General features: G+C 33.4%; 1 pseudogene; it reads left to right on the top strand.

The window, feature by feature from the left end:
• The first annotated feature begins 5,044 nt into the window (after positions 1 to 5,044).
• On the top strand, positions 5,045 to 6,577 carry LOC147410961 (mitogen-activated protein kinase kinase kinase 20 pseudogene; annotated as a pseudogene).
• The last annotated feature ends 3,646 nt before the right edge of the window (positions 6,578 to 10,223 follow it).

A 10,223-nucleotide genomic window follows, 5' to 3' on the forward strand; every position in this document is an offset into this window, starting at 1 on the left:
TATAACGCTATACATTATCGAATGATATCAGACTTTATAAAGATGTCATGTGTATATAGTCATAGCATGCTAAGTCACCACACATTTTTTTAAATGTGAAATAATTTCCTTTATAAATGTAATTAGTACACATTTTCATAATATAATATATTTTTCTCACCTCATTGTCATTTTCGCCAAAATTTTCATCGGAATAATTGAATAAGATGATTTCAGACGGAAATTAAAAACATAGATATGAAAAAGAAGAAGATTTCAAACGAAGAAAATGTAGTTGAAAACTGGGAAAGCGCCTTTATAACGAAGTGCATTATATTTGTATTGTAACGTAATTTATTTGTAACGCAACACATTATCTAATGATATCAAACTTTATACAGGTGTCATGTGTATATCGTCATATCATGCTGATTCGTCACACATCATTTCAGATGTGAAATAGTTTCCTTTACAAGTGTAATTATCACAGTTTTTCATAATACAATATATTTTTCTCACGTCACCATCATTTTCGTTGAAGCTTTTATGGAATAGTTGAAGAATATTTTAAATGGAGATGAAGTTTCAGAAGTTTTCAAATGGAAAAGAACATGTAATTGAACAATGAGAAAGCATCTTTGTAGCGAAGTATATTACCTTTGTACCGTAGTGTAATTTATTTGTTACACAGTGTATTATCTAATGATACCAGACTTTATAAAGACATCATGTGTATATCATCGTGCCATGTTGAGACGTCATGTGTATTGTAACATAATTTACTTTTTTTATACATTTTTTACTATGAGAAAGATGAGATCAATGGATGTAAAATATAGAGGTTGGAGTTAATACTAAAAGCTTCGTTACGTAAAAATGGAGCTTCGTTGTTGTTAATTGTGTAAAAAAGAGGGACGACAAATATGCCAATAGTTTAAAGGTGTAAAAATGAAGGAAAGAGCAAAATATCTACAATCAAATTTTCATGGAGAATGAAGATGCGTGTAAAAATGACAAAGCTTCAATAGGAAGTTTTGGGTAAAATTGTACGTACTATTTGCTACGTACTAAATTTCAAGTCTAGGTAATAATTCTCAAGACAAATTTGAAAGGTTGAGGGATATTTCGATCTTCTGATAAGGTGTACGGGTAAATTCTCAATTTAGAATAATTGAGGCCTGAACTCCTAATTTGTGAAAGTTGGGAGGCCCGAGTTACTAAAAACCCCTTGATAGTTTACATAAGGACACATGCAACCTCACGTTTGATATGACTTTGTTTAATTACTCTCACTTGCCACACTTCATTTTACCTTGGTTGCGTTTATGGGGCCCACGAAATGTAAGGGCACTCACGTTATTTATTTATTTTTTTTAAATCAATTTTTTTAATTAGTTGCTCTCATATCAAAGCACCCCAACTCTTTTCTCCTCTCCTCATCCCTTTCTTCTCCAAAGATCAAACTAGGTGGTGGAGTTTTTCTCTAATGACCAAACATCGACAATCAACATCCGTAAATGGGAGTGAAAGGATTTTTGGAAAATGGAAGAAGGAGGAGGATGAGGAGTAAGAGGGAAAGGGAAAAAAAGAAAGACAGAAGGGGGGAGGAGGAAAGGCGGCAATGGTGATAGCTGGAGAAGAAGAAGAGAGAGAGAGTGGGGGGCAAAGGGTGGAGGGGTGATGGTGATGGTGATGGTGGTGGTTGAAGAAAAAGAAGAAGAAGAAGAAAGAGAAAGGGGGTAGAGGGGGAGCGAAAATGGCGGTGGCTTGAGATAGGTGTGGCAATGGATCAAGTCATGTCATGTTGAGGTAAGAGTATTCTAAAAATTCACCAAACCCAAATCTGGCCGCACTTCATAATCGTGTCAAAAACTTAAACGCAAACATGACGCATTTATTAAATAGGTAATCTTACCCGACCCATGTAACCTGTTCAGTAAAATTATAGTCTTAAGTGGAAAAAATAAATTCCATTTCCACCATTAAAAATAAAATATCATTAATAGATATTACATCACATAATCATAATCAATATCTACCAACATAAATTAAATATCATGAAAAAATAAATTAAATATTTTTCAAAAAAATTAATTTAAAGTTCTTAGAATTTTATTCTCTACATCCATGTGGCATTGAACCATGTTTTTGGATGGCACAAGATAATGTAGTTAGGGGTGGCGTTGGGTCGGGTCGTGTCGTGTCGTGTCATGTTCGTGTTGTGTTGAGGTAATGGTATTATGAAAATTTACCAAACTAAAACTCAAACTCAAACCCAACCCGTTTAATAATGTCAAAAACTTAAACCCATACCCAGCCCATTTATAAATAGGCATACCTGACCTAACCCATATATAACCTATTTAATAAAATTTTAATTTTTATTAAAAAAATAAATTCTATTTTTACCACCAAAAATAAAATATCATTACTAAAAATAAAGTCACAATCGTAAACTAAGTTCAACGGTGAAAAATAATTTTCTTTTGAATTTGTTTTCCAAAGTTAATAGAATTTTGTCCTTTACAACCATGTGGCATCTCATCATGTTTTTAGTTGCCATAAGGTGATGCGGTCAGAAAACTTTCTTTACTAACTTAGTAAGGAAAGTGTTTTTTATTATTATTTGCGAAGCAAAGTGTATTTTATTATCACATAACACATACTACCCTTAGTAAGATCATAAATCTTACTAAGGGTTGTTCAGCCTACATGGATCACCGTATTAGTAATCAAACACTACATGCCTCTAGATTTCAATGAAAAAATAGATTATATAAATATAAATATAAATAAATAAATAAGTTAATAAGGAAAGTAATTTTTATTTCCAAACTCAAAATTTAACCATTAATTATTTAAAAAATATATTAAAATACCCTCTATATTTTATAGAATTTTAAAAAATATTTTATGAAAATTTTTAGGAAATTCTAGTAAAAGAATGGGTAATTTAAAAAATTCTAAAATAAGTCACGTTAACCATAGAATAACTAAATGTGTCAAAACTGGTTAAGCGGGTCAATGCCCCTAACCCAGACCCAACCTATTAAATAATCATGTTAAACGGATTGACATTATTATGACCCAAATCCAATTAGGCTTGACCCAAACCCATTATTTCGTGTCATTTTCGAGTCATGTTAAGATTGTCACCCCTAAATGCAATCATGAAACTTTCCTCATTAACTTAGTAAGGAAAGTGTCTTTCTTTCCCAAACTAAAAGCTTAACCCTTAATTATTTATAAAATATCTTAAAACATCTTTATTTTATAAAAAAAATAGTATTATAAAAACGTTGACGCAATTCTAATAAAAAATTTGGTAATTTTAAAATCATTTAAATAATTATTGATATTTGAAATACCTCTTATGTTTTATGATGTAAAATGATATGTTAATGACACAATAACTAAACATTTCAGAATGGGTTAAGTGGGTTAATGTCCCTAACCTAGATGACCGATTTAATAATTGTGTTAGACGGGTAAATACTATTATGAACCATCTAAGACTCACTTTATAAAACTTTGGCCTAAGATATATTGAAATATTATAAACCCACTAATTTCATGTCATTTTTTAGTCATGTTTGCAAGTCATGTTAAGATTGCCACCCAGAGAAAGAGAAAAAGAAGAAGTTGAAGATGAATAAGGGCTTCCTTACATGGATGTAGTGCCAAAATCTAGGATTGAAATTATTGGGGAGGCTTTGGAAAAATGGGCACCCTTAGCAATTTGTCTAGTGTCTGTAACACTCACATTTTTTCTTGAGACATTGATGGTAAGAGCCTTGTTTTTGAAAATATGTATCGAATAGTCCCCTTGTAAAGAATATGAACCATCTAAGACTCACTTTATAAAACTTTGGCCTAAGATATATTGAAGCAAATTTTAATAAAATACCAAAACTACCCTTTCAACCACTTATTTAAATATTTATAACTATTTTAAAATATTTTAGGGTATAAAATTCAGAACTTACATTGGTCAATCTATACACCAAAAATCAATTGGTGAAGATCATGATCTTCCTTGATCGTCCCCATCTAAAATTAATATAATTTTATTTATTTTAAAATATTCATAAATATTTTATTTAAAAAATGTTAAAAAATTATTTTTAATGATTCATAAAATTAGTATAATTTTATTTGACTCAGGGGTCTTGAGTTGATTGAACAAAAATTGGAGTGTTAAAACTATACTTTAAATATTTAAAACTATTTCTATCTATTTTAGTACCTAAAATTCAAACCTGACATTGGTCTATCTACACACCAAAAATCAATTGATCATGATCATCCCTATCATCATCTCCAGAAGGGTTTAAGATGATTAATTTTGGAAAGAAAAAACAATGGCTCTAAATCTCGTATGATATTGAAATCACTCACCCAAGTCATCTCGATATCGTTCAACAACAACATGGATGTATAGGGTGTCTCAAAACAATCACATTATCTCATGAGAAAAATGAGATGTCTCAGACGATATTTGATAACCTCAGCCAAGTCAATCAAGATTTTGTAAATTTTAATTAAAATAATTAATTTTTTTTAGAATTTAAATACTTATTACGTAAATAAAATATACTTTTATGACTAAACATATTCTAATCTACTTTATTTTATTAAAAAAATATAATTATTTTAATATGTAACTCAATCATTTTAAACTGAGTTAAATGATTTGTCTTGGACGAACCAACTCGGTCTTCAGTGGACGAGACGTCAAACCGAGTTTTGAAACCATCCTAGTTACAATTAGGGCCAATGGGGATTGTTAATACAAAAGTAAGACGAGGTCATTTTAGTAATAGGGCAAGATATCCCCAGTATGCATGCGACGCACGAATAACGGGAATGTAAAAGCTTTTAAATTTCAAAACACTATTAATCAAATTTGCCGTTATTTAATTTCCCCTGAAAACCTAAATCTACTAATCTAGGGAGGTATATAAAATATTGATAAAATATGAGTGGGCATTTCTAAATCACCCAAAATTTTCTTACTTTTCTCCAGAATCTTTCATTCGACCGTTAAGATTTGGGAGCTTTCCTACTTCTATAATATCTCGTTCCCTCTCAAAGTCAAATCAGAAACATTCGAAGAACAAAAAACCAGAGAGAGAGAGAGAGAGAGAGAAAGAGATAGAGATGTTGAAGCGTGAAGAACAGAAATCGTGGAAGAGAGGGAAGATTCTAGGTCGAGGAAGCTTCGGTACAGTCTATTTGGCCACAACCCATCATCCCAATCTCCCATCTCTAATGGCTGTGAAATCTGGAGAGTGCTGTTTTTCACTCTCCCTTGCTAAGGAGAAACGAATTCTTTTTCAACTTAAAGCTTCCCCATACATCATTCGATGTTATGGAGACGATTTCACCCACGAAAATGGTTACCCATTCTACAATTTGTTCTTGGAGTATGCTTCGGGAGGTTCCTTAGCCGATCGAATTGAGAAATCCAATGGTTCGAAAGGATTACCCGAATCATTAGTCAGGTTCTACACCCATTCCATTCTTCAAGGGCTTAAGACAATTCATCAACATGGGTATGCGCATTGTGATATTAAACCTGAGAATATCTTAATTGTGTCGTCTTCTTCCAATTCTAGAAACCCAAAGATCGAAAGTGTGAAAATCGCTGATTTTGGGCTTGCAAAGAGGATTGGAGAACTGAATAACACAGAGAGGCATCGATTGAGAGGTACCCCTTTGTATATGGCTCCAGAATCGGTTACCCATAATGAATATGAGCCTCATTGTGATGTTTGGGCACTTGGGTGTGTTGTAGTAGAGATGCTTACTGGAGAAACAGCTTGGAATTGTTCCCCGGGTACAGATTTATCGACTTTGTTGTCTCGAATTGGTTTCAGTAGTGAATTGCCTTGTATGCCCGAAGGGTTATCGAAAGAAGGAAGGGATTTCTTGAACAAGTGTTTTGTAAGGGATACGTCTCTTCGATGGACACCTAACATGCTCTTGCAACATCCTTTTGTCGCCATTGGTGACGGCATAACAACAGGACTTGTTCTGTCTCCAACGACCTTCTCACGTGATTTGCCACAATTTCAATCATCGGTTCCTACTTGCCTTGCTTTTAAGAAGAGGGGGAGGATCAATAATGAGGTTGAGGAGATGAAGACACGGCTAAATATCAGTGATAAGAGAAGCATTACTGCGGCAGCGAAACAATTTAGTGGTTCCATTCATTTAGGTGGAAAGAGGAGAAGAATAATGGGTAATGAGGTTCAGGATGTGAAGAAGAGGTCTAGTGTCGGCAGCACGAGTACTACTGCTAACGTAGTTCACGGTTTTTTACAGTACCTGTGTAGAAAGAGATTTGCAGCAGCAAAGCAGTCAATCGATGCTGTTCAGGAGGTTGAGGATGTTATAGAGGTGCCTTCTGTCAGTACAAGTACCATGAATGATGATGATGAACCACACAGTGTACAGCAATATAGGTTTCGCTCAGTCGACACCATCCAATTTTGAATTCTAATGTGTAAATCAGTTTTTATACAAACGGCGGGTGTTTTTATGTTTTGTTTACTTCAAGATTCCGGCATTCTTTAATCCGTTTACTGTAAATACTTATCACATGTCTATAAATACAGAGAACTCTTTTTTTGTGAAATCTGTCTTGATTCAGATTTGTTTATTACTTATGTCTTTGGACCTTTTGATCGCTTATGTTTTTTTTTCTTTCTTTTAATGGATTTATGATCTTAAGCATCTGATATATTCTATAAGTTGGAAGCTTCGGAAAGAAGACTGAATGAATCAAGGAACTCTTTGGTTTGGTTAATGAATAAAGATGAAAACACCACAGGAAGTCTTTTTGTTTCAGTCTTTTTTTTTTTCGGTTTTATTTTAGATTAGCTTGGTTTGTGTTTGGGTTTTATGTGGTTAATTAATTTCTGTTCTAAGTGGGGAAATACAATTTGATCGTATTAGCTTCGTGGCAGTGTAGGAGTAGCCTCATTAGGAGACAAATTAAGGGAAAGTCATTCGAGATGGTTTGATAATGTCCAATGAAGACCAAATAAATGAACACTTTTTTTTTTCAAATTTGGGTGGTCTGAGGTCTGCAATATCTGTTTCCTAGAAATATTCGATGTCCAAGACTTGAAACCCATCGACCTTACGCTGTTTCTTACTCTAGTGGAATGGCATTCTAACTAGTTCTTCTTTGACACTTTTTTGTCTCAAAATAAAGAAATTATGAATCCCTTGCCCACTCTTGTTGGGGTTTCTTATCCAAGAGATCTTCTTTGATGTGTGCACTTGGCATCGAATGCTTTCTCTTATGAAGTTTGCAAACAATCTATGAAATTCTAGACTTGCTTTTAAGATCTATGCATTCATTAGCACTAAAACCCAATATAAGATTTGGTATTTCTTATGAAGTCCCCTTTGTTCAAATGAGATGATACAGCAAGAGAGGTCTTTTCGAATTCTACAAACCAAAGTCTTTAGCAATTTAAGTTGGATTTTTTTTCTCAACTAACTACCATCATTTCTTCATCATCAAAGCTTTATTAAATGGTTTTGTGTCAATTGAATGAATCCTGTTCCTCCATTGTCTAAAGCCATGTCTTTTGTTATTCAGATGTGTTCACATCCGCTCTCATTACCTCAATCAACATCCTCTTTTTTATATAATACAATATTATTTGACCAGTTGAACAAGTTCACTTTAATCAAGCATACAAATTGATTTTGAATTATGAGAATTTCCTATTCTTTTTAATCTTTTTTCTTCTTGGCAAAGATAATATGGTTAGCTTGTAGACTTATTGAACACTTCCACTGGAGTTAAGAACAACAAATTGATTTTGAGTAGTTAGAAATTAGAAGAAACATTAGTTTTATGGTTATGATTTTTAGTTTTGAAAATTTTCTTCCTCATCTTTTCCAAAATCTTAGAAGCGATGATATAACATTTGATGAACCATTGAACGCACATTAGTTTTATGAGTTTTTGCTGTTCAGATATGTATTAATAGGCATTTTGTATCAATGCTCATACTAAAGCTTTTATAGGCCTTCTTCACTTTGTTAATTCTATTCTAAGACTCATAATTGAGCTTCATGGATCATAATTATCAGTTTTTCTAGTTCATTACCTTTCCAAAAAAGGTTTTAAAAAAACTTTATAGATTTTTGGTAAAGCAATCTTTTATTTAATAACGCAGGTATCCCATTTACCTTTTGGGATGAGACTAGTCCCTACGGTTGTACGCCCTAACCCCACGGAAGTTTCCCAACGTGCAACAGTGGCAGTCAAAAGGCCACCACTCAGGTTCGAAGACATGACCAAAGCAATCATTTATTAATTGGGCCATTTTCCTTTGGTTACTTTTATCTCACTATTTTCATTAAAGGGGTGAAAGTGATGCAAGTTCATATGTTTTAAGAAAAAAAACGAGGAAAAAAAAGAGTATAGTTTTGGTTGGCCAAATTATAATTCTATAATTACTTTGGCTTGTTGGTTTTTGTTGTATTGTCAGTTTAGCAACGATACTAATCTTCATACTATGTAGACACAACTGTTAGAAAAGTTTGAAATTCAAAAATTCCTTCAATCTTCATACTATGCTGCTTAAATGGAGAGGGGTTGGGAGAAGTGAACTGGGTATCCATACTCCATTGCAGAGATCTTGAAATAATATTGTTTCTGCACAGAGTTCTATACATTTTTCAAGTGAAGTGTTCACTTTATATGTGAAATGAAGCTGAGAGATGACATCCCTCTTAATTATCATACATTCGAGTAATAGTAAGTAAAGTTGTTTGTATTTGGTTTCTATAAATGTTCTTCCTTAGTTGTTTCACATCAATCTTCTAGACACCAGTTTGGACTATCTGTCTGAACTGTAATGTAATCTCCGGCATCAAATGAAAGAAAACAGTTGTTTGGTTTTTATGGTTTTTTCTTGTTGATCCTGGGATTTCGTAATGTATTAAAAATGACTGCCCATCATCTAGAAAAATGTTTTTTCCACTACTCTTATCTGTTATTCCTCCTTGTGCCATCATGAAAGAAAATTTCCTGGATTTTTCATTTAGAAGTCACAATGTAGTAGTAAGTGATCGTTTGATCCTAACCCAAGGGGTTGGCCTAGTGGCAAGCCGAGCCTTGATAAGCTCCTCAGGAAGGGTAGTGTTTGAAACCCCATGAATCTATGAATTTCTTGGGGCCATCTGCCAGGGTCCAGTTGCCCCTCAACTAAACCAGTTGCACGTAGGACTTTCTGAGGGGGCAGTGCATGTGACTGGGATTAATCTCATGTGAAGCGTGGGGATACCCACGATAAGCAAAAAAAAAGAGTGATGTTTGATCTTCTACAGAGTGGTTGTTCAGCTAATCACCATTATTTTGGATCATAGTAATCTTTTTCCAATGAAAATGTCTGTTCACTCCTAGTGATCGTTGTACCATTTGAATTTATTTTGGGAAACTCCAACTACTGATGTAAAATTCCAATTTTGTGTGGAATGATGCATTGTCTATTATCTTCAGCTCTATTTTGAACAATATATGATAAGACTGATACACTTTAGAGTGGAACTTCGCCACTTTTGCTAATGCATTCCACTTCTAAATAGTACAGTCGAGGATGATTTGTTACCATTATGACTTTTTAATAGCTTGGAGATGATTATCAGTTTCCAATCTTCATGTATGACCACATTCATGGTCTAGGAACCTTAGTACTGCCAAAGCTTATTTCATTTTTACTCCAAGTTCCATAATTTCAATCCATAAAGAGTTCAATATGCTCATCCTGTTTTTTATGAGTTGCACTTGTGGTGATGACAGAAAATCCTGCTTTGCGATGCTTGTTTTACGACTACTTTTGTGATGACATTCCGCTTTTTACCATCTTTTTTCTTGTAAGAATATTATGTAGTAAGTTGTTTATCATGACATGAAGAGTTAGCTAGGCCACCCAAAATCACCATAATATCGGTCCTTATAAGCAAAAAACCTCCAATGGCTTGTAGTAATTTGGGTACCAATATACCATAATTGGTCATATCTAACATTGTTTTTTGGGGTCAGAACATTGCATTAAAGGTTTTTTTTTTTTTTTTTTGAGAGGGACATTGATAGACGCATTTTGAGTCAAAACTTTCAATGATTCAAATTCTTCCTCAATCATATATGTGGATAGCGTGGGTGATATTCTGTTTTGTATAAATGAACCAAATCCAATTAGAGAAAAAAAAAATTG

The sequence above is a fragment of the Akebia trifoliata genome, chromosome 1 (assembly GCF_017979445.1).
Source record: "Akebia trifoliata isolate Shusen 1 chromosome 1, ASM1797944v1, whole genome shotgun sequence".
NCBI lineage: Eukaryota > Viridiplantae > Streptophyta > Magnoliopsida > Ranunculales > Lardizabalaceae > Akebia > Akebia trifoliata.